The following is a 22,140-nucleotide window of genomic DNA, read 5'->3' on the forward strand; positions in this document are numbered from 1 at the left end:
TGAGAGGCGTGATTGCAGATGCCGCTGAGGTGGGTCCACCTCCCCTGCAGCGGCACTGCAGACCACGCCCTGCCACACACATCAAACGCGTAAAATAAATATTTATGCACTTTTGCATTCACTTTTTGTTTTTTGTTATTTTTACACAGTGTTCTGAATGATTAACAATGGTCTACAGCCAATCTTGTGTATTATTATACAAACTTTGGTTGTAAGATTCAGATAACTATTTAATAAAAGCTAAATATTTTATATGAGAGTAAGAAAGAAAAGTATATCTTTGTGTCCCCCTCTCCCTGTTAATGCCCTACCTGGCCCCCTGGCAAAAGCTGTGCTAGATCCGCCCCTGCACAGTTGCCAGCTGTCAGCTACACAAAAAAAGGAGCTTGGTGTTAGTTGTCTCTCAGAAACAGTTCATAACTTCCCTTCAACTCATTCATGTCACCTAAAAGGTAAACCTGTTTCTCCATCACCAATTCAGCTCTGATGATTCAGTAAGGACATCTCCTGGTTTCGACCAGCCCTTTTTTACAGCTGTGGCTCCAGCAAACATCAGCTGATACTAGAAATTAAAATCAAATGAATTCTAACAACAGCTGATCAAGCTTAAACTGCTGCTGTTGTTTAGCGCAATAAACACACGAGAGAAAAGCCGATCATTGATCAGTTTCACGATTGAAGTTGCAACAGGCGAGAGAATGACAGGGGAGGCTTAGTAACGACAGAATAAATCCAGCTTTGTGTCTTCTTCCATTCTACCTGAAGTACGGGACCAACTGTGTTCCTTTTCAGCTCAATTCAATTCAATCTTTATTGGCAGACTTCATGTCCATAAAAACAAGACAAGAAACACACACACAACTCCCACACACACACACACACACACACACACACACACACACACACACACACACACACACACACAACACAAGGTATAAACCATTAAATATATGTATATAAATAAGTATATAAAACATTAGTAAAAATATAAAACCATAATATACATAAAACACAATTACTTAAAATAAATCAATAAGTACACAAACACTTTAACCAGTGCTTTCTGAGACTGGATGAGTAACGGGAACCACTCACTGTCAGATCTGTAAGTGCTAAAATTATACTGTTACTCGAACCATCCAGTCGTTCTCTAAAATTGAACATTAACTTTCTTAAAAGTGCTTTAAAAGTCCAGACACCCACAGCTACAAACATCTGGCTGGCACTACCACTTCTAGGTATCCTGCAAAGGATTCTCATTGCATCATTATATGCAACATGCAGCTTCTGCATGCTACATTGTTTGTAAGATGATCACACGGGGGCAGTATATAGCGGTGTGCAATACGCTTTAAACAAAGCCACTTTAACTGGAAGTGAACAAAAGCTGAATTTGCGTGCAATAGTATTTGCCTGCACATAGAGCTTACATCGTTGTCTGTATATGTCATCATCATCATTCATTTGCTCAGTAATAAAGTGACCGAGGTATTTCACCTTTTTATGAACTTCAAGAGTTTTTTGTGCCAGTTTAAACAAAGTGAAATTTAGCTGTTTATCCTGCTTGGTTCTACATATCAAAACAGCACTTTTAGCAGCATTGTACTCAATGTCATATTGCACACCATATTCAACGCTAAGAAACGCGTAATATTTTCTCTGAATGCGGGACGATTCCGTTTGCACGGGGCGGTTGGCAACCCAATAATTAACCTTATGAATACAATAAAGTTTTCACCATCAGTAACACAGCACCCACCCAGCTGTATGACTTATTGTAACTGATGTAAAAAGTCAGCACAACGGAAATATACATAACGTCTTACCTGACATTCAGTTCACCGGACACTCGTACCGGCGGCGTGAGGGTGAGGGGGGTGAAACCAGACAGAGAACCGCTCTCGGTGTAAGCCAGGGCCAGTCGCTTGGCGGCCGCCTCGCGTCTCTCTTTTTCCCCATCTCCTTTCTGTCATTTTTTCCACATCGAACAGCATCTGGACAATCCACCACCTTTCACTGTTTTTACCGTTACTAAAATGAATAAATGAATCACCAGCCCACATAAATGAAAAATAAATCCAGCAGCCAACCCAAGAGTCATCAAGAAAGACTAGGGGGTGGAACGAGAGCGTGAGCCGGCCTGGGTGTCAGCCGGCCTGGGTGTCAGCCGGCCCGGCCTGGGTGTCACACAAGCCGCGCTAGCAGTAACATCGTGAGAGAACTAATATGGGACTTCTTGATAAAACGAGCAGATATTTGAAGTTTACACACCTACATCCTCGCCTGAAAATGGCTTAAAAGTTTATTTTGCGACCTAGAAACACTAATAAAACACATATAAAACGAAATGGTGGCCGCCATTGCTTCACTCGGTAGAGGCGTGCTATGCATTGTGGGATATTGAGTTTTAAGGCAAAGCATTGTGGGATGTGGAGTTTTAAGGCAAATTTGCACTAAAATGTAATTATTTACAAAACTATAAAAGTTATGAACACCAAAAGTCATAGCATAGTAGTCCAGACCCAGCCGCACAAAATGATATAACATATGTAACCCTTGTGTCAAAACTGTGCGGTACATGAGCGTGGGAAAATTTTCACTAAAATATTCATATTTAAAAAACTATAGAAGTAATAAACACCAAAAGTCATAGCACACCATTCCTGATCCAGCCGCACAAAATGATATAACATATGTGAACCTTGTCTCAAAACTGTGGGGCGAGTTACGCGCGGAAATTTCAGGCTGAAAAAGGAAAATAATAATAATAATAATAAGAATAATAAATCCGAGCAATAGTAATAAGTGTGCCTTTTGGCATAGGCACACTTAATAATAATAATAACTAGAAAGCGAAAATTTCAGAAGAAATTTTAAGTGTGCCTATGCCGCTGCCAATGAGTGTAGTTTGCCATTTATACGGCTACAAAAAAAAAATCCAAATAAGGGTAGACAGGCCGTACTACTGCTGGCATACCACTAGAGTGAGCCAACACACCACAAATTAAGTGAGTGAGCCAACACACCACAAATTAAGTTTCACTTTCGTTTCAAGTTAAGTTTCACTTTCCTTCCCATTCATTTCAATGGGCAAAAACTTGCATTAAAATATTCATTTTAAAAAACTATAGAAGTAATAAACACCAAAAGTCATAGCACACCATTCCTGATGCAGCCGCACAAAATGATATAACATATCTGAAGCTTGTGTCAAAACTGTGGGATGAGTTACGCTGCAAAATTTCAGGCGGAAAAAGGAAAATAACTAGAACTAGAAAAATTTGCAATTCCTACGAAAATGCTGTGTGGATGCCTTAATGCTGAAGATGTCGGCTGAAAAAAGCTGAAAAAGTTGAATGAAGAAAAAAACAAACAAAAAAAAGTTGCCCTGAGCAGGATTCGAACCTGGCCCTCCTGAGCTAATGGCAGCTATTTAGCTTATTTAGCTCGCTGAGCCAAACTCATTCTCACAAAGAAGGAGTGGAGAGACTGACAATTGTGCTGAAATGAGCAGAAGAGGCAGAGAATTGTGCTGATAAGAGGTGAAAAGGCTAAAAACGTTGCAGAAAAGAGGTGAATCAGCAGAATTTCTGCTGAAAAGAGTTGCTGATTAGAGTTCAATCAGCAGAATTTCTGCTGAAAAGAGGTGAAGGAGCAGAATTCTGCTGAAAAGAGCAGAAGCTGCTGAGAATTATGCTGATAAGAGTTGAAATGGTTGAAAATTTGTCAGAAAAGAGGTAAATCAGCAGAATTTCATCTCAAACTCATCTCATTGAGCCAAACTGGTTCTCATATAACTGAAAAAAGGTGAAAAAGCTGAAATTTCTTATTAAAAACAGCAGAAGAGGTTGAGAAAACACTGAACTTTCTAGTGAAAAAAGGCAGAACAACCTGGTTCTGCTCAATTTCAGTCCACCAATCAGAGGTAGTGCTTCTGTCTGCTTCATCAGGCTGTGTACTTGTATGTATTTCTGCCATGGAGCGTTAACAAGAATCTGAGGTCCATATTAGAAAAGCTGCCAAAATCATAAAACGTTGCCGAATTGTAATAAATTATCAATATGAATTACTGGTCTGTGATAGTGTATCAATTTGTAGTGAAAAAAACATGTGGGCCAAGGTGGAATTGAACCCATGAACTTTGGTCGGAAGATCTGTTTCATTTCATTGCCACTGGCAAAGAGAGCAAGCGGCTGGAAAAAAGGGTGATGAGCAGTCAGAATTAGATCGCGGTGAGAGGCGAAAAACGCCGTTTTTTGGAGTTACAAAACGTCGTGTAACTCAAAAACTAGGTGGGATAGAAGCATAATTCTTGCACTGGGTGAATCAGCGGACTTTGGTGAACTTTGACTGCGATTTACATAGTTCTTTGTAACTCCGTCATGGAGATATGACGAGAGAAGAAACGGCTTCATTTTCGGAGTTTGAAAACTGAGAGGAGGACAGATTTCCACCCCTCAAACAAACGTAATTTATGGCTCAACGGTAAGATGACTGCAAAAACTGCTTAGACCGTGAGTGTCAGCAGTGTCTGAAGATGAATTGGCACAAGCCTCGTGTCTTAACTTTGCTTCGTTAATTAGAGATGACGATTTGAAAATGCCTCTCATTTTAGAGTTCCAGCTGTGATTTTGAACAAAGTCCCCATTCACTTTCTATTGAGAGTTTTCAGACATTGTGTTATCTGAAAGCCAGCAAAAATACCTACGTTTTGATGTATAATTTGAGGAAGTTGAGTGGAAATTGAGCGAGTAGCAAGAAGTTGTTTGGACATGAAGAGAAAATTCGCAAAGTTTCACTGTCCACTCTGAGTTAATTGCATAGTAACCATAGCAACACATGTATTTTCTGAAAAATCACAAAGCTGCAACTGAGAACTTAAAGAGGCATTAAATGAAAACGGTAACAGATATGAAAAAGCTGAATCACACAGGAATAGCCCAATCATTTGAGAACGTTTTAAAGTTTGAATGGAGTTTCAAATCAAATCAAATCAAATCACTTTTATTGTCACATCACATGTGCAGGTACATTGGTACAGCACATGTGAGTGAAATTCTTGTGTGCGAGCTTCACAAGCAACAGAGTTGTGCAAAATACAATAATGTAAACAAGCGAAATACAAGAATGGCTACATCTGAAACTAATAAATATATGTACAATATATAATAGTATATGCATTTCTGGATGTGTATACTAAATATTTTTCTACGTGTGTGTGTGTGTGTGTGTGTGTGTGTGTGTACACATATTTTACAAATTAAATAGAGTAAACAATAAATAAAATATATAAAATAAAATATACACAGTGAGACATGTGCAAAACAGTGGCATTACTGTACAGTATGGAGTGCATAATGTTAAAGTTCCAGTAGTGAAGCTGAGGTGTCTATGAAGTGTTCAGCAGTCTGATGGCCTGATGGAAAAAGCTGTCTCTCAGTCTGCTGGTTCGGGACCGGATGCTTCAGAACCTCCTTCCTGATGGAAGTAGTCTGAACAGTTTATGGCTGGGGTGACTGGAGTCCTTGATGATCCTCCCCGCTTTCCTCAGGCACCGCTTCCTGTAGATGTCTTGGAGGGAGGGAAGCTCACCTCCAATTATCCGTTCAGAGCACCGCACTACTCGCTGGAGAGCTTTGCAGTTGTAGGCGGTGCTGTTGCCATACCAGGTGGTGATGCATCCAGTGAGGATGCTCTCAATGGCACAGTGATAGAAGGTCCTGAGGATGCGGGGGCTCATGCCGAATCTTTTCAGTCTCCTGAGAAAGAAGAGGCGCTGCTGCGCCTTCTTCACTGTTTTGTTTGTGTGTACTGACCACGTAAGATCCTCAGCCAGATGTACGCCAAGGAACCGGAAGCTGCTCACTCTTTCCACAGCAGCGCCGTTGATGGTGATGGGGGTGTGTACTTCTCTGCACCTCCGGAAGTCCACTATCAACTCCTTTGTCTTTGCGACGTTGAGGGTGAGATGGTTGTCTTGACACCAGTGGGTCAGGGCGCTGACCTCCTCCCTGTAAGCTGTCTCATCACTGTTGGTGATAAGACCCACCACTGTAGTGTCGTCCGCAAACTTCACAATGATGTTGGAGTTGTTAGTAGCCGTGCAGTCGTAGGTGTAGAGTGAGTACAGGAGAGGGCTCAGTACACACCCCTGTGGAGCACCAGTGTTCAGTGTGACGGGGGATGAGGTGATGCTGCCCAGTCTGACCACTTAGCGTCTGTCAGACAGGAAGCTAAGGATCCAGCTGCAGAGGGAGCTGCTCAGTCCTAGATCCTGCAGTTTCCTGTCCAGCTTTGAGGGAACGATGGTATTGAATGCTGAGCTGTAATCTACAAACAGCATTCTCACATACGTGTCTCTCTTCTCCAGGTGTGACAGGGCAGTATGTAGTGTCAGGGCTATGGCATCATCAGTGGACCTGTTGTGGCGGTATGCGAACTGTAGAGGGTCCAGTGAGTCGGGTAGCGCAGAGCAGATGAAGTCCCTGACCAGCTTCTCGAAGCATTTGCTTACGATGGGGGTCAGGGCTAAAGGTCGCCAGTCGTTCAATGAGGAGATGGTGGAGGATTTGGGTACAGGGACGATGGTGGCCATTTTGAGGCAGGCTGGGACTACAGACAGAGAGAGGGAAAGGTTGAAGATGTGCGTGAACACTCCAGCCAGCTGAGCCGCGCATGACTTGAGGACGCGGCCGGGAATCCCGTCCGGACCAGTAGCTTTGCGTGCGTTCACCTTCCTGAAGAACCTCCGCACATCCTCCTCAGACACAGTGTGCGCACTGACGTCATCCGCGGTGCGCACACTGTCCGGTCTCATGGTGTTCGCTGTGTCGAATCTAGCGTAGAATACGTTTAGATCCTCACACAGAGAGGCCGTGGTCTGCGGTGTGCTGGTTTTCCCTCTAAAGTCTGTGATCGTGTTTAGTCCCTGCCACATACTCCGAGGGTTGTCAAACTGTTGCTCCACCCTGTCCCTGTACTCACGTTTGGCTGCTTTGATCGTCTTCAGGAGTTGGTAATGTGCGTGTTTGTAGTCCGATGTGTTCGCGGAGGCAAAGGCGGTGCTCCGTGCCGCGCGAACATCTCCGTTAATCCAGGGTTTTTGATTTGGGAAGGATTTAACTGTTCTGGATGGGACGACATCTTCCACGCATTTCCTGATAAATCCGCAGACTGAGTCTGTGTAAAACAGTCCCGCAGCGCAGACTCCGATTGGTCCGTCCAACAGTGCACCGCCCTCCGGGTTGGAGCTTCCTGTTTCAGCTTCTGCCTGTAGGCGGGCAGGAGCAGGATGGAGCGGTGATCTGATTGGCCGAATGGGGCGCGGGGGAGGGCTTTGTACGCATCCCGGAAAGAGGTGTAGCAGTGGTCGAGTAGCCGATCTCCACGAGTGTTAAAATGGATGTGTTGGTGGAGTTTGGGTGAGACTTTCTTCAGGTTTCCCTTATTAAAGTCTCCGGCTGTGATAAACGCTGCCTCTGGGTGTGCGGTTTCCTCGCTGCTGATCGCGCTGTACAGTTCCCTGAGTGCTCGGTCAGTGTCGGCTTGTGGGGGAATGTAAACAGCCGTAATAATCACTACTGTAAATTCCCTCGGTAGCCAGAATGGCCGGCACTTAATCATCAGGTACTCCAGGTCCGGTGAGCAGAAGGATTTGACCGGGTGCACGTTCGCATAATCACACCAGCTGTTGTTGATCATGAAACACACACCACCGCCTCTGCTTTTCCCAGTAAGATCCTGTGACCTGTCCGCGCGATGCACGGAGAACCCCGGTAGTTGTATTGCGGAGTCCGGTACCTTGTCCGATAGCCAGGTTTCTGTGAGGCAGATCACACAGCAGTCCCGCATCTCTCGCTGGAATGAGATCCGTACCCGAATCTCGCACAGCTTGTTCTCCAGAGACTGCACATTAGCCAGTAATAAACTGGGTAACGGTGGTCTGTTAGTGCGCCGTCTCAGTCGAACCAGAACGCCAGATCTTCTCCCTCTGCGTCGGCGTTTGCAGCCTCCAGGGCCAGAGAACAAAGGCGTCTCAGGTGAGATGAATGGGGGGTCTGCAAACGGAGCGTCCGTGTTGCAAAACTTGAACTCCGGAAAGTTATAAGAAAGACCGTCTTTTATGTCCAGTAAGGTTTGTCGGTTGTACACAAGGAGACATGTGCTACTCGCGAAAAAATGAAGGAAAAGTAAAATTAAACACAGAAAAAAGCTGTTGCTTGGGGGAGCTCGCGACGAGGCTGCCATACTCGGCGCCATCTTGTTTCTAGGTGAAAGTATGAGGAAGTAGTTAAGTTTCAAAGACAAGCAAGTTTTAGCAGAATTGTGGAAGTTTCCCATTCATTTCAATGGGACAAATTAAAGGAAAAAAGTGTAATATTTTAAAAAGTATAATAGTAATAAGTACCAAAAGATATAGCAGTCAAAAGCAGAAATAGCAGAACAGTTTAGAGTTTGAACGGTGAAAATCGGCTGAAAACTGAGGGAGTAGTTAAGCGGCAAAGAAATGGAGCAACTAGAATAATAAAGGATAAAGAATAAAGAGAAACAGGATCTCAATAGAGATTGAAAATGTGACGTCACTCAGGGGTAAAACCGCAAAGAATTCTGGGAACTCGTGGCAAGAGGTACTAGCGCACGCAGGCTTTCAATTGAAATCAGTTATACAGCGATAAAAAGAAACACAAAAAATGGCAAGAAGCTGTTGTATTATTAACTGCAATAGCTGATCGCATGACAGCCACGGGAAGCCGACGGGTAAAGAGATCGGTTGTTATCGGATTACGTCGCTGAAGAGAAATTGTTCGAGCCATGTTTCCGAAGTAACAAAGAGGCGACGGGTGGCCTGGATTGCAGCCATTCAAAGACAAAATATAACGTCCCAGAACACTCCAGCTCACAGGTTAGTCTGCTCCAAGCATTTCCACAAAGATCAGTCTGCTGTTGTAGTTAATGCGTCATTTTTCTTAACATAATTGGTGATATAGGTTACAAGCAAGTCTGGCGCTGAACAGAAATTGTCGCGCTATGCTCCTTTGTTTATTGTGCATGAATAGTGAATTGTCCTGACACAATATTGTGTTTCGCTTCTGTTATTACCATTGTACACTGACAAAAACATATACTTTCATTCACAGGATAAAACAGTTGTTTTGTATCACTAATTGCCCAGTGCGATTACAGCATACAATATTATTGTCACTGCTACATTTCTGTGATGCGTACCAGAAATTATTTCTACTACTAATTAATTACCATTGAGCTCAAAGGTCCTATCAATAAACGGTTAACGAATGTGTATTTATGAAGACGATTTGTGAGACTGGTAAACTTATGATACGTACGATGGTCTTTACTTTCTACACGGTGCATTTCAAGGTCCTGTACCCATCCGTCGGTAAACTGTACCTGGGCTTGTTGCAGTGACCTGAAGTTACTAAACTTCACAAGTGTATGCACTCACTCCAAGAACCGTATGATTATAAATATGAGCGTGGTGAAGTTGGGCAGCACGCTAACGTATTTTGTCCCTCTGTGTGCTCGTAAGGATCTAACACTTTCACTGGTTTGATTTTAAATTAATACTATGTTTTAGCACAAATACTATCATTTGGCAGAAATACTATCATTTGGCAGAAATACTATGATACAGCACAAATACTCTGGTTTAGCAAAAATATTATAACATAGCAGAAATACAATTATATAGCAGAAGTGCTGTATTTAGAAAGAAAAATATAATATAGTAGAAATAGTATGATTTAGCAGAAATACTGTAATCAGCACATATACTGTAACATGACAGAAATTCCTCCACTTAGTAGTAATACTTTAACATAACACAAATGTTATGATTTGGCACAAAAATCATGATTTGTCAGAAATACTTTAGCAGAAATACTATGATTGAGCAGAAGTACTAAGATGTAGTAAAAGTACTTTGATTTAACAGAAATACAATTATGGAGGAGTAATACTTTAAAATGGGAGAAATATTGATACACACAGACATACACAGAGCCTAAAGGGAGTATTTGTGCCATGGAGTGTTAACAAGAATGTGAGGTCCATATTAGAAAAGCTGGTAAAATCATAAAAGTTTGCAGAATTGTAATAAATAATGAATATGAATTACTGATCTGTGATAGTGTATTAATTTGTAGTGAAAAAAACATGTTGACCAAGGTGGAATCGAACCCACGACCTTTGGTTTGCAGACCCGTGTCATTACCGCAGTTGGTAATGACACGGGTCACTGGGAAAGAGAGCAGGCACCTTGAAAAACAGGGTGATGAGCAGTCAGAATTAGATCGCGGTGAGAGGCGAAAAATGCCGTTTTTTGGAGTTACAAAACGTTGTGTAACTTAAAAACTAGGTGGACTAGAAGCATAATTCTTGTACTGGGTGAATCAGCGGACTTTGGTGTACTTTGACCGTATTTTCATTGCTCTTTGTACAACCGTCGCTGAGATATGATGAGAGAAGAAACAGCAGACCTCAGATATGATTGGCTGGCTGGGAAGCCGTGCAGGCCCTGATATGTGCATTTGAATGTCTGAGTCCTCACAGCGGATTGGCTGCCTGGCAGAAATATATATAAATAGTATGATTAAGCATAAATACTACATTTAGCAGAAATACTATATTACGCACAAATCCTATAAAAAGCAGAAACAGTATATTAAGCACAAATCCTACAAAAAGCAGAAATACTATATTAAGCACAAATCCTATAAAAAAGCAAAAATACTGTAATATGATTTGGTAGAAAAACTATAATTAATCAGAAATACTATATTTGGCAGAAATACTATATTACGCACAAATCCTATAAAAAGCAGAAACAGTATATTAAGCACAAATCCTACAAAAAGCAGAAATACTATGTTAAGCACAAATCCTATAAAAAAGCAAAAATACTGTAATATGATTTGGTAGAAAAACTATAATTAATCAGAAATACTATATTTGGCAGAAATACTATATTTAGCACAAATCTTATAAAATAGCAGAAATAGTATGATTTAGCACAATAGTAATAAGTTAAACAGAAAAATTGGAAAACCAAAATGGACAAATGCTGAACATGCTGAGGGTCCCTCAAATATACTTGTTAAATGAAAAAAATCAGCAAAAAATATATATAACAGCCACACAATCACAAATATGTACACATAAGGAAACACACATGCACAGAGAGACACACACACAAGATCCAATTCAGTCAACCAGTCTAAATATATTGAATTTGAATCTTACAATGAGATCATCCCATTAAAAGGCTCTCTTTCTCTCTCGCTCTCTCTCTCTCTGTCTCACACACACACACACACACACACACACACACACACACACACACACACACACACACACACACACACACACACACACATACGGAGAGAGAAGTAAGTTTCTAGCTCAGTCAAGTAGCCTGAGAGCTGCTGAATTTGAATCCACCAATCAGAGAGGCTGTGTACTTTTTCCCGCCAAAACAGGTGCACGCAGCACAGAGAGACACAGGATTTTTGCAGTCTATTTCTCATAGTGACGACTCCCCTCAAACAAATGACCATAATTTCCTAACCGTAGGGGCTAGGCCGGTCATTCTTACACCGTTTTGTTCAGAAGAGATGGGGGAATCTTAAAGTGTTAACAATTTATCATTAAAATATGAATTATTAAAGATATTTGACTTCTAATGCACCATAACTGAGTAGAGCGAAGCAAAAACTGCCTTGACTTGCCCTAAAACAACGCTTTGTAACTCTAAATCTATTTGGAGTATCGATATCATTCTTTCACCGTAAGAGACAGCAGGCTTTGGTGAACAGTCATGGAAATTTTCAGGTCTCTGTGGAAATCCAACAAAAAGTTATGATGAGAGAAAAAAGTGGTTCATTTCCAGAGTTTGAAATCTGAAGAAATCTGAACGAAGGACGAATTTCCTACCTTCAAACAAGTCCAACTCATTTCAGAACGGTACTAGGTGAGAAAGAAATTCTTTGAATTGTGAGCGTCAGGAGTGTCTGAAGATATACTGGGACAAGCCTCATGTCTTAACTTTGCTTCATTAAGGAGATATGACGATTCGAATATGCCTCTCATTACAGAAATCAAGCGGTGATTTTGAACAAACTCTCCATCGACTTTCTATGGAGAGTTTTGCGACTTTGTGTTGGTCTGAGGAGATTTGCCAAAATTCTATAAATTCCACAACAATGATAGTGACATTTCCTGAAAGCCAGCAAAAATACCTACCTTTTATTGTATAATTTGTGGAAGTTGAGTGAAAATTGAGCAAGTAGCAAACAGTTGTTCGGACATGAAGAGAAGACTGCAAAACCTTCAGTGGCACACTGGAAGCCAAGAGCATAGCAACCATAACAACGCATGTATTTTGTGAAAAATCACAATTTTGCAACTCAAAACTTTAAGAGGCATAAAAGTAAAACGGTAAAAGATTTGAAAAAGCTGATTTATACCTGAATAGCCCAATAATTTGAGAACATTTTAAAGTTTGAATGGTTGTTCTAGGTGAAAATATGAGGAAGTAGTTAAGTTTCAAAAACAAGCAAATTTTAGCAGAATTGCAGAAGTTTCCCATTCATTTCAAATTAAAGGAAAAAAGCTTAATATTTTAAAAAGTATAATAGTGAAAAATACCAAAAGACATAGCCGTCATTAGCAGAAATAGCAGAATAGTTTAAAATTTGAACGGTGAAAATAGCACAAAAATTGTGGAAGTAGATCCACGGCGAAAAGTGTACGGAAACATCAAGAAGGAACTCAATAGTGTGGATGCTTAAAGCGAAAATTTTAGAAGAAATTTTAAGTGTGCCTATGCCGCCGCTAATCAAAACCTTTCACTGTTTTTACCGTTACTAAAATGAATAAATGAATCACCAGCCCATATAAATGAAAAATAAGTCCAGCAGCCAACCAAGAGTCATCACGAAAGACTAGGGGGTGAAACGAGAGCGTGAGCCAGCCTGGGTGTCAGCCAAGCCGCGCTAGCCAGCTAGCTGCCATGCGGCGCTAGCAGTAACATCGTGAGAGAACTGTTGCTAATATGGGACTTCTTGATAAAACGAGCAGATATTTGAAGTTTACACACCTACATTCTCGCCTGAAAATAGGGGAGGCTGTCAAAAAGTTCAACATTAGTAACTTAGCGCGCACAGCTGTATAGAAACTCTGTCGTGCTAGCTAGCACGCAGTACGAGTTATTGTAACTGTCAGCACAACGAAAATAAACTACACCTAAACTTGGTTTATATCTGACCCAAATAGAGTGCAGTTCATAACTTCTTACCTGAAATTCAGTTCACCTCACGCTCCGACCGGCAGCCGCCTGCTTCTCCTGCTTTCGGTTTCCCTTATCCACGATTGAGCTCCGCGTTAGCCACCACCGGTCGATCGGCGGCCGCCTCGCATGTTTCTTTCCCCGCATACGAGGGGGAAGAGACATACACCGGTGGCTAGCTGCCCTCTGTTGTAGCTCTGCGTCAGCCACCACCTCACGCTCCTGCCTTCGGTTTCCTTTATCCACGATTGAGCTCCGCGTTAGCCACCACTGGTCGATCGGCGGCCGCCTCACATGTTTCTTTCCCCACATACGAGGGGAAAGAGACATACACCGGTGGCTAGCTGCCCTCTGTTGTAGCTCCCCGTCAGCCACCACCTCACGCTCCTGCCTTTGGTTTCCCTTATCCACGATTGAACTCCGCGTTAGCCACCACCAAACAACTCAGGTATTTTTCCCACATCGACCAGCATCTGGACAACCACCTTTCACTGTTTATACCGTTACTAAAATGAATAAATGAATTATCGGCCCATATGAACGAAAAATAAGTCCAGTGTGAAACAATCGCTTGGCGAGCGATCGGGTGGTGAAGCGAGTGTCAGCCGCTTAACTTTAAGACAAGGCCGGCTGCTTTTGAGCGAAGCGGCGCTAGCCACGCTAGCTAGCCGGCTAGCAGCAACATCGTGAGAAAACTGTTGCTAATATGGGATGTTTTGACAAAACGAGCAGATATTTGACGTTTACACACCTACATTCTCACCTGAAAATATCTTAAAAGTTTATTTTGTGACCTAGAAACACGAATAAGAGGAATATATTAAACGAAGTGGCAGCCGCCATTGTTTGACTCAGTAGAGGTGTGCTATGAATTGTGGGATATGGAGTTTTCCACCAAGCATACACCCTTGCGGTTACCGTAACTATTCAATGGTTCGCGCAACCTTAAAAGTTCCAATGGCTCCTGAAAGCAGCGACGCTGTGCGCACCGTTGATATTGTCGTCATTACGGTAATCCAAATACGGGTAAACAGGTTGTACTACTCCCGACATACCACTAGAGAGAGCCAGCACACCACAAATGAAGTTTGAAATCTGTTTCTAGGGGGCCAAAAGTTGAATCTTTCTCATGGGCCTAGAAATGGGCCAAAATTTGCACTAAAATCTAAATATTTAAAAAACTATAAAAGTTATAAACACCAAAAGTCATAGCATACTAGTCCAGACCCAGCCGCACAAAATGATATGTAACCCTTGTGTCAAAACTGTGCGGCACATAAGCGCGGGAAAATTTTCACTAAAATATTAATAATTAGTTACGTGGCGAAATTTCAGGCGGAAGATGGAGAATAATAATAATAAGAAGAAGAATAAATCCGAGAAACAGTAATAAGTGTGCCTTTTGGCATAGGCACACTTAACTAGAAAGCGAAAATTTCAGAAGTTGTTTTTCCCATAACCGCTAATCAGTGTAGTTTGCCATTCAAACGGCTACAGAGAGCAAAACTCAGCAGAGCAGCCATTCTCCACCATGAACTATGGTAAAACCAAACACCGCTCGTGCCTCACAGATGACAGCTTACAGTTTTGTGTAAAGGTGAGGTGACTTCGTACAGCCCCGATTTGCAGACGCTGTGCGCAGAGGTTCATAAGCAGACCCGACAATGTTTGCATGAACACGCTCTGAAGCATTACGTTATGGACCACTTTTCACACATAGTTGCTGTACCCACACAGCCGGCTGTAGCTTTTCATCTCACAGCCCGACACATACAAAAAAAAAAAAAAACAGCCGAGAGAGCACAGACTTTACGCCTGAGAGGCGTGATTGCAGATGCCGCTGAGGTGAGTCCACCTCCCCTGCAGCGGCACTGCAGACCACGCCCTGCCACACACATCAAACACGTAAAATAAATATTTGTGCACTTTTGCATTCACTTTTTGTTTTTTGTTATTTTTACACAGTGTTCTGAATGTTTAACAATGGTCTACAGCCAATCTTGTGTATTATTATACAAACTTTGGTTGTAAGATTCAGATAACTATTTAATAAAAGCTAAATATTCTATATGAGAATAAGAAAGAAAAGTATATCTTTGTGTCCCCCTCTCCCTGTTAATGCCCTGCCTGGCCCCCTGGCAAAAGCTGTGCTAGATCCGCCCCTGCACAGTTACCAGCTGTCAGCTACACAAAAAAAGGAGTTTGGTGTTAGTTGTCTCTCAGAAACAGTTCATAACTTCCCTTCAACTCATCCATGTCACCTAAAAGGTAAACCTGTTTCTCCATCACCAGTTCAGCTCTGATGATTCAGTAAGGACATCTCCTGGTTTCGACCAGCCCTTTCTTACAGCTGTGGCTCCAGCAAACATCAGCTGATACTAGAAATTAAAATCAAATGAATTCTAACAACAGCTGATCAAGCTTAAACTGCTGCTGTTGTTTAGCGCAATAAACAAACGAGAGAAAAGCCGATCATTGATCAGTTTCATGATTGAAGTTTCAACAAGGCAAGGCAAGGCAAGTTTATTTGTATAGCACAGGGGTGCCCAATCCCGGTCCTCGAGAGCTACCGTCCTGCAGCTTTTAGATGCATCCTTGTTCCCACACACCTGAATCAAATGAATGGCTTGTTATCAGGCCTTTGCCAAACATGATGGCATGCTGAAGAGATCAAACCATTTGATTCAGCTGTGTTGGAGTAGGGATGCATCTAAAAGCTGCAGGATAGTAGCTCTCGAGGACCGGGATTGGGCACCCCTGGTATAGCACAATTCAACAACAAGGTGATTCAAAGTGCTTTACAGAGACATTACAAACAAAAACAAATAAAAAGCATGATTTAAAATTGATCAAAACAAGCAAACAAACAAACTAATTAACAAACAAACAAAAGAGTATATAAAATCAAAACAGATAAAATCAGAACAATAGATAAAATCAGTAGTTAAATGTAAGTTTCGAAATTTAAGCTTAAAAGTGCTTTATTCAAATGCAGCTGAGAATAGGTGAGTCTTCAACCTGGATTTAAATAAACTGTTTCAGCTGAGTTTTTCAGCTGATCTGAGGCTTTCTGGGAGTTTGTTCCAGATATAAGGAGCATAAAAGCTGAATGCAGCTTCTCCGTGTCTGGTTCTGACTCTGGGAACTGATAAAAGACCAGATCCAGATGACCTGAGGGATCTGGAAGGTTCATACTGGGTCAGGAGGTCACTGATGTATTTTGGTCCTAAACCATTCAGAGCTTTATAGACCAGCATCAGAACTTTAAAGTCTATCCTCTGACGGACAGGCAGCCAGTGTAAAGACCTCAGAGCTGGACTGATGTGGTCCACTTTTTTGGTCTTAGTGAGGACTCGAGTAGCCGAGTTCTGATTGAGCTGTAGTTGTCTGACTGATTTTTTAGGTAGACCTGTAAAGATGCTGTTACAGTAATCAAGCCTACTAAAGATGAATGCATGGACTAGTTTTTCCAGGTCCTGTTGAGACATCAGATCTTTTATCCTTGAAATATTCTTGAGGTGATAGTAAGCTGACTTTGTTATTGTCTTAATGTTTTTTCTAAGTTTAGGTCTGCATCCATCACTACACCCAAATTTCTCGCCTGGTTTGTGGTTTTTAGGTGTATAGATTGAAGTTCTCTGGTGACCTGTGATCGTTTTTCTTTGGCGCCAAAGACTATTACCTCAGTTTTGTTTTTGTTTAGCTGGAGAAAATTGTGGCACAGCCAGTCATTAATTTCCTCAATGCATTTACCAAGAGCCTGTACAGGGCCTTGGTCTCCTGGTGACACTGTGATATATATTTGTGTGTCATCTGCATAGCTGTGGTAGTTTATTTTGTTGTTCTTTATAATCTGTGCCAGTGGGAGCATGTAAATGTTAAACAGAAGGGGTCCCAAGATGGAACCTTGGGGAACTCCACATGTGATACTTGTCTGCTCAGATGTGAAGTTACCTATTGATACAAAGTATTTCCTGTTTTCTAAGTATGTTTTGAACCAGTTTAGTACAGTTCCTGAAAGACCTGCCCAGTTCTCCAGTCATTTGAGTAATATGTTGTGGTCAACTGTATCAAATGCTGCACTGAGATCCAGTAAAACTAAGACTGACATTTTTCCACTGTCTGTATTCAGACATATGTCATTAAACACTTTGGTCAGAGCGGTTTCAGTGCTGTGGTTCTGTCTAAAACCTGACTGGAAGGCATCGTAGCAGTTATTCTGTTTTAAGAAGTAACTGAGCTGTTGAGAAACTGCTTTTTCAATGATCTTACTTAAAAATGGGAGATTTGAGATCGGCCTGTAGTTGTTCATTTGTGTCTTGTCAAGATTGTCCTTTTTCAGTATAGGTTTTATTACAGCAGTTTTTAGTGGTCCTGAAAACACGCCTAATATTAAAGAAAAGTTGACGATCTGTAACAGGTCTGACTCTAAAGTCTTTGAGACCTTTTTGAAAAAACTTGTTGGCAGGACATCTAAACAGCAGGAGGAGGAGTTCAGTTGACCTAAGATGTCCTCCAGGTCTTTGCTGTTAATAGGGTGAAACTGTTTCATGGTGTTTAAACAGTTTTTCGGTGGACACAGTACATATTCTGTCATGAACCGGCTGTGTGGAGGCAGATGAGGACCCAAACGCAAAACTCACGGAGGCAGGAACTGAACTCAAAATCACTGCTTTAATTGCAGGTTTCACAAAGGAACAGAACTAAACTGGGAATACTAACAGAAAACCGTGGGAACACAGAAAGACACACAGGTTCGGGGAGAAGACATTGACGACGCGACACTGACCTGATGGAGACATGCACATAAATACACAGAGGGTTAACGAGGGAAGTGGGAGCACACGGGGAACACAACTGACACAGATAATCATAACGAGACAGGGCAGGAGTGAACACAACATGACGCATACTGACGAGAGACTGTCAAAGTAAAACAGGAAGTACACAGAGGTTCAGACAGGAGGAGAGAGAGCACGGGGAGAACACAGACATGACAGGCTGGGGGAAACATGGAATAAAACACAAGGAGAGACGAGGGCTCATAAATACACAGAGGGGCACACAGGAGGTAACCAAATAAGGAACATCTTAATTAAATAACCTAGGAACCAAGGCATAAATAGGGAACAAAATACAAAAACACACAAAAACTAAGAATACTGGGCCAACATGGCCCAGGACCATGACATATTCTGGATCTGCTGTTGATGTACCAATTGCTTGTCTAATTTTTTGGATTTTTTCTGTGAAGAATTTGGCAAAGTTATTGCAGGCCATGGTCGAATGAAGTTCAGCTGTCACTGACACAGGAGGGTTTGTTAGCCTGTCAACTGTAGAAAATAAGACCCGAGCATTATGGCTGTTTTTAGTGATGATGTCAGAGAAGTAGGACCTCCTTGCACTCCTCAGTTGTAAATTATAATTGTGAAGTTTCTCTTTATAGATGTCATAAGGAACCTGGAGGTTTGTTTTTCTCCATCTGCGCTCAGCTTTCCTACACTCTCTTTTTTCATTTTTCACTAGTGTGGAGTTTCTCCATGGAGACTTTTTCCTTCCAGAGATAACCTTCACCTTAATGGGAGCAATAGTGTCCATTACATTTAACATGTTAGCATTGAAGCTATTGACGAGCTCATTGACTGACCCTCTGGACAGGTCAGGTGTTAATGGGAAGACCTGGTTAAAAATTGTACTACTGTGTTCAGTTATGCACCGTTTTGTGATCACTGTTGTTGATATATTTATGTGGGCTGAGATTTTACTTTCAAAGAAAACACAGTAATGATCAGACACGCCCACATCAGACACAGTAACCTTTGAAATGCTCAGGCCCTTGGAGATCAGTAGGTCAAGAGTGTGTCCTCTATTATGTGTGGCCTCTGTTACATGCTGAGTCAGCCCAAAGTTGCCCAGAGTGTTACTCAGGTCTTTAGTCCCTTTGTCCTGAGGGTTGTCTACATGGATGTTAAAATCCCCAACAATAATTACACAGTCGAAATCAACACAGATCACAGACAGCAGTTCACTGAGGTCATTAAAAAAGTCTGTGCAGTATTTGGGAGGCCTGTAAACATTAAGAAACACAACTTTGGATGGGGCCTTCAGCTGTAAAGCCACATATTCAAAAGACTGAAAACGTCCAGGAGATAGCTGCTTACATTGAAATGATTCATTAAATAAGACAGCAACCCCTCCTCCTCTCCTGCTCACCCTGGCCTCACTGATAAAACTGTAGTTAGGAGGAGTCGTCTCGATGAGAACAGCTCCACTGTTACTTTGGTCCAACCAAGTTTCAGTTAAAAACATAAAATCAAGGCTGTGCTCAGTGATTAAATCATTAATTAAAAATGTTTTCCCAGCTAAAGATCTAACGTTTAATAAAGCCAACTTAAGTGTTTTAGAGGTATTACTTGTCCCCTCGTGTTTGGGAGCAGTCTGTGGCACACAAGGTATGTTTACTATGTTTAAAGATCTTTTAGAGTGCAGCTCTCTGTGTTTTGACCAGGCCACGTGTCTCCTGTCACCTAAAAGTACAGAAATTTTAAAACCTTCTAGTAAACAGGGTCCCAGCTTCTCCTGGGAAAAGTCACCACTGTCATAATCCTCGCAGCCCGGACCCTCCACACATCACACATCAGACTGCGGAGACAGGGCATGAAGGTGGTAAGGAGGAACTAAGGGGGGCGAGGCTGGGCAATGTGACTTCGATTGCTCTGTTGAGGGTGGGGCTCGATGGCGAACCTTTGGCTGCTCTGGTGGGGGGTTTATGGGGGACAAAAAGGGATTGGGACAAAAAGGGACAGGCGAGAGAATGACAGGGGAGGCTGTCAAAGTTCAACATCAGTAACTTAGCGCACACAGCTGTATAGAAACTCCGTTGTGCTAGCTAGCACGCAGTACGAGTTATTGTAACTGTCAGCACAACGAAAATAAACTACACCTAAACTCGGTTTATATCTGACCTAAATAGAGTGCAGTTCATAACTTCTTACCTGAAATTTTTGCTTTCTAGTTGAAAGCAAAAATTTCAGAAGAAATTTTAAGTGTGCCTATGCCGCTGCCAATGAGTGTAGTTTGCCATTCAAACGGCTACAAAAAAAAATCCAAATAAGGGTAGACAGGCCGTACTACTGCTGGCATACCACTAGAGTGAGCCAACACACCACAAGAAGAAGAAGAAGAAGAAAGTGTGTACATTATTGTACTTTATTGAGCCCCGTGGGGAAATTGCTCTCTGCATTTAACCCATTCACTCAGTGAAGCAGTGGGCAGCCATTACAAAGCCATTACTCACAAATTAAGTGAGTGAGCCAACACACCACAAATTAAGTGAGTGAGCCAACACACCACAAATTAAGTTTCACTTTCCTTCCCATTCATTTCAATGGGCAAAAACTTGCATTTAAATATTCATATTTAAAAAACCATAGAAGTAATAAACACCAAAAGTCATAGCACACCATTCCTGATCCAGCCGCACAAAATGATATAACATATATGAAGCTTGTGTCAAAACTGTGGGATGGTGGTGGTCAGAGGGCCCGGTGGCGCCTGTGTCCGGCAGCCTCGCCTCTGTCAGTGCGCCCCAGGGCAGCTGTGGCTACAATGTAGCTTGCTATCGCCAGTGTGTGAATGTGTGTGTGAATGGGTGGATGACTGAATGTAGTGTAAAGCGCTTTGGGGTCCTATGGACTAGAAAAGCGCTACACAAATACCAAATACATTTACCATTTACCATGAGTTGTCAAAGGAGCTTGCAAAGAAAAGCGTCTGGACTTCTTTAAGTTGCTTGAAGACGTTTCACCTCTCATCCGAGAAGCTTCTTCAGTTCTAAGGTCAAATGCTGGAGAGTCCCAGATATAAACCTAGTGGGAGTGACCCCCCACAGAGGGACTGTTACGACCCCCTCTGCTAGGCGTCAGGGAGGGAGTAACATACACGAGCCCCCCCAACACAAAACTGAGTAAAGCAAAAGGTTTTAATTACAAACTTTAAACAGAAAACCGACAGGGCTGTGCAACAGACCACTGGGCAGACAATTATTACATAAAGAAAGAACAGTCACGAGTAAAAGTTAAAGGGTAACTAAGGCAGGCTGGCCGCACACAAAATAAAAGCTAGGGTTTTAACTAAGGCAAGCCAGCTTCACAAAATCCTACTCACAGCCCGCTAGCAGCTCAAAACTCTAATCAGGCTAAGTTTAAAGCATGCACCAAGGTTCGACAAAGTTCAGCAATATGAATAAGTTCAAAAAAGATCGACGAGGGAGGCACGAAGGGCAAACTGCATGTTCAGTCCTAAGCAGCAGCCACTGAGTGAAGGACCTCCAGCCTTTTGTAGCCACAGGTGGGTACGATCAGCCACTGATTGCCTCTTGGAGCATCATGGGATCCCGGGGCAGCCAATCGTCCGTGTGGTCTGGCACACTTCATTCTGCATAAGAGAGGGTTGGCACGGGTCTCCCAGTAACCAATCACACACAAGTCCTGGAACACATTGATTTACCTAGAGGAAGGCGGGGCCACCTGAGGCCGGAGGCCGTAACACCCCTCCCCTTAAAACACCAACTATGTCGGGCAGAAGCGGACGTTGCAGAGTGTGAACAACAACAAAGAACAAACACAGTAAAACATGTTTACAAGCGGGACAGACCATCAGCTAAAACATTTTCAGACCCCCTTTTATGGCGAATACTTAAGTTGTATTCCTGCAACAACAGAGCCCAGCGCATAAGGCGCTGGTTATGATTAAACATACGAGCAAGGAACACAAGTGGGTTGTGGTCGGTGTACACAACAAGAGGCAACATGCTGGACCCCAGGTACACGTGAAAG

The sequence above is a fragment of the Astatotilapia calliptera genome, chromosome 20 (assembly GCF_900246225.1).
Source record: "Astatotilapia calliptera chromosome 20, fAstCal1.2, whole genome shotgun sequence".
Lineage (NCBI taxonomy): Eukaryota > Metazoa > Chordata > Actinopteri > Cichliformes > Cichlidae > Astatotilapia > Astatotilapia calliptera.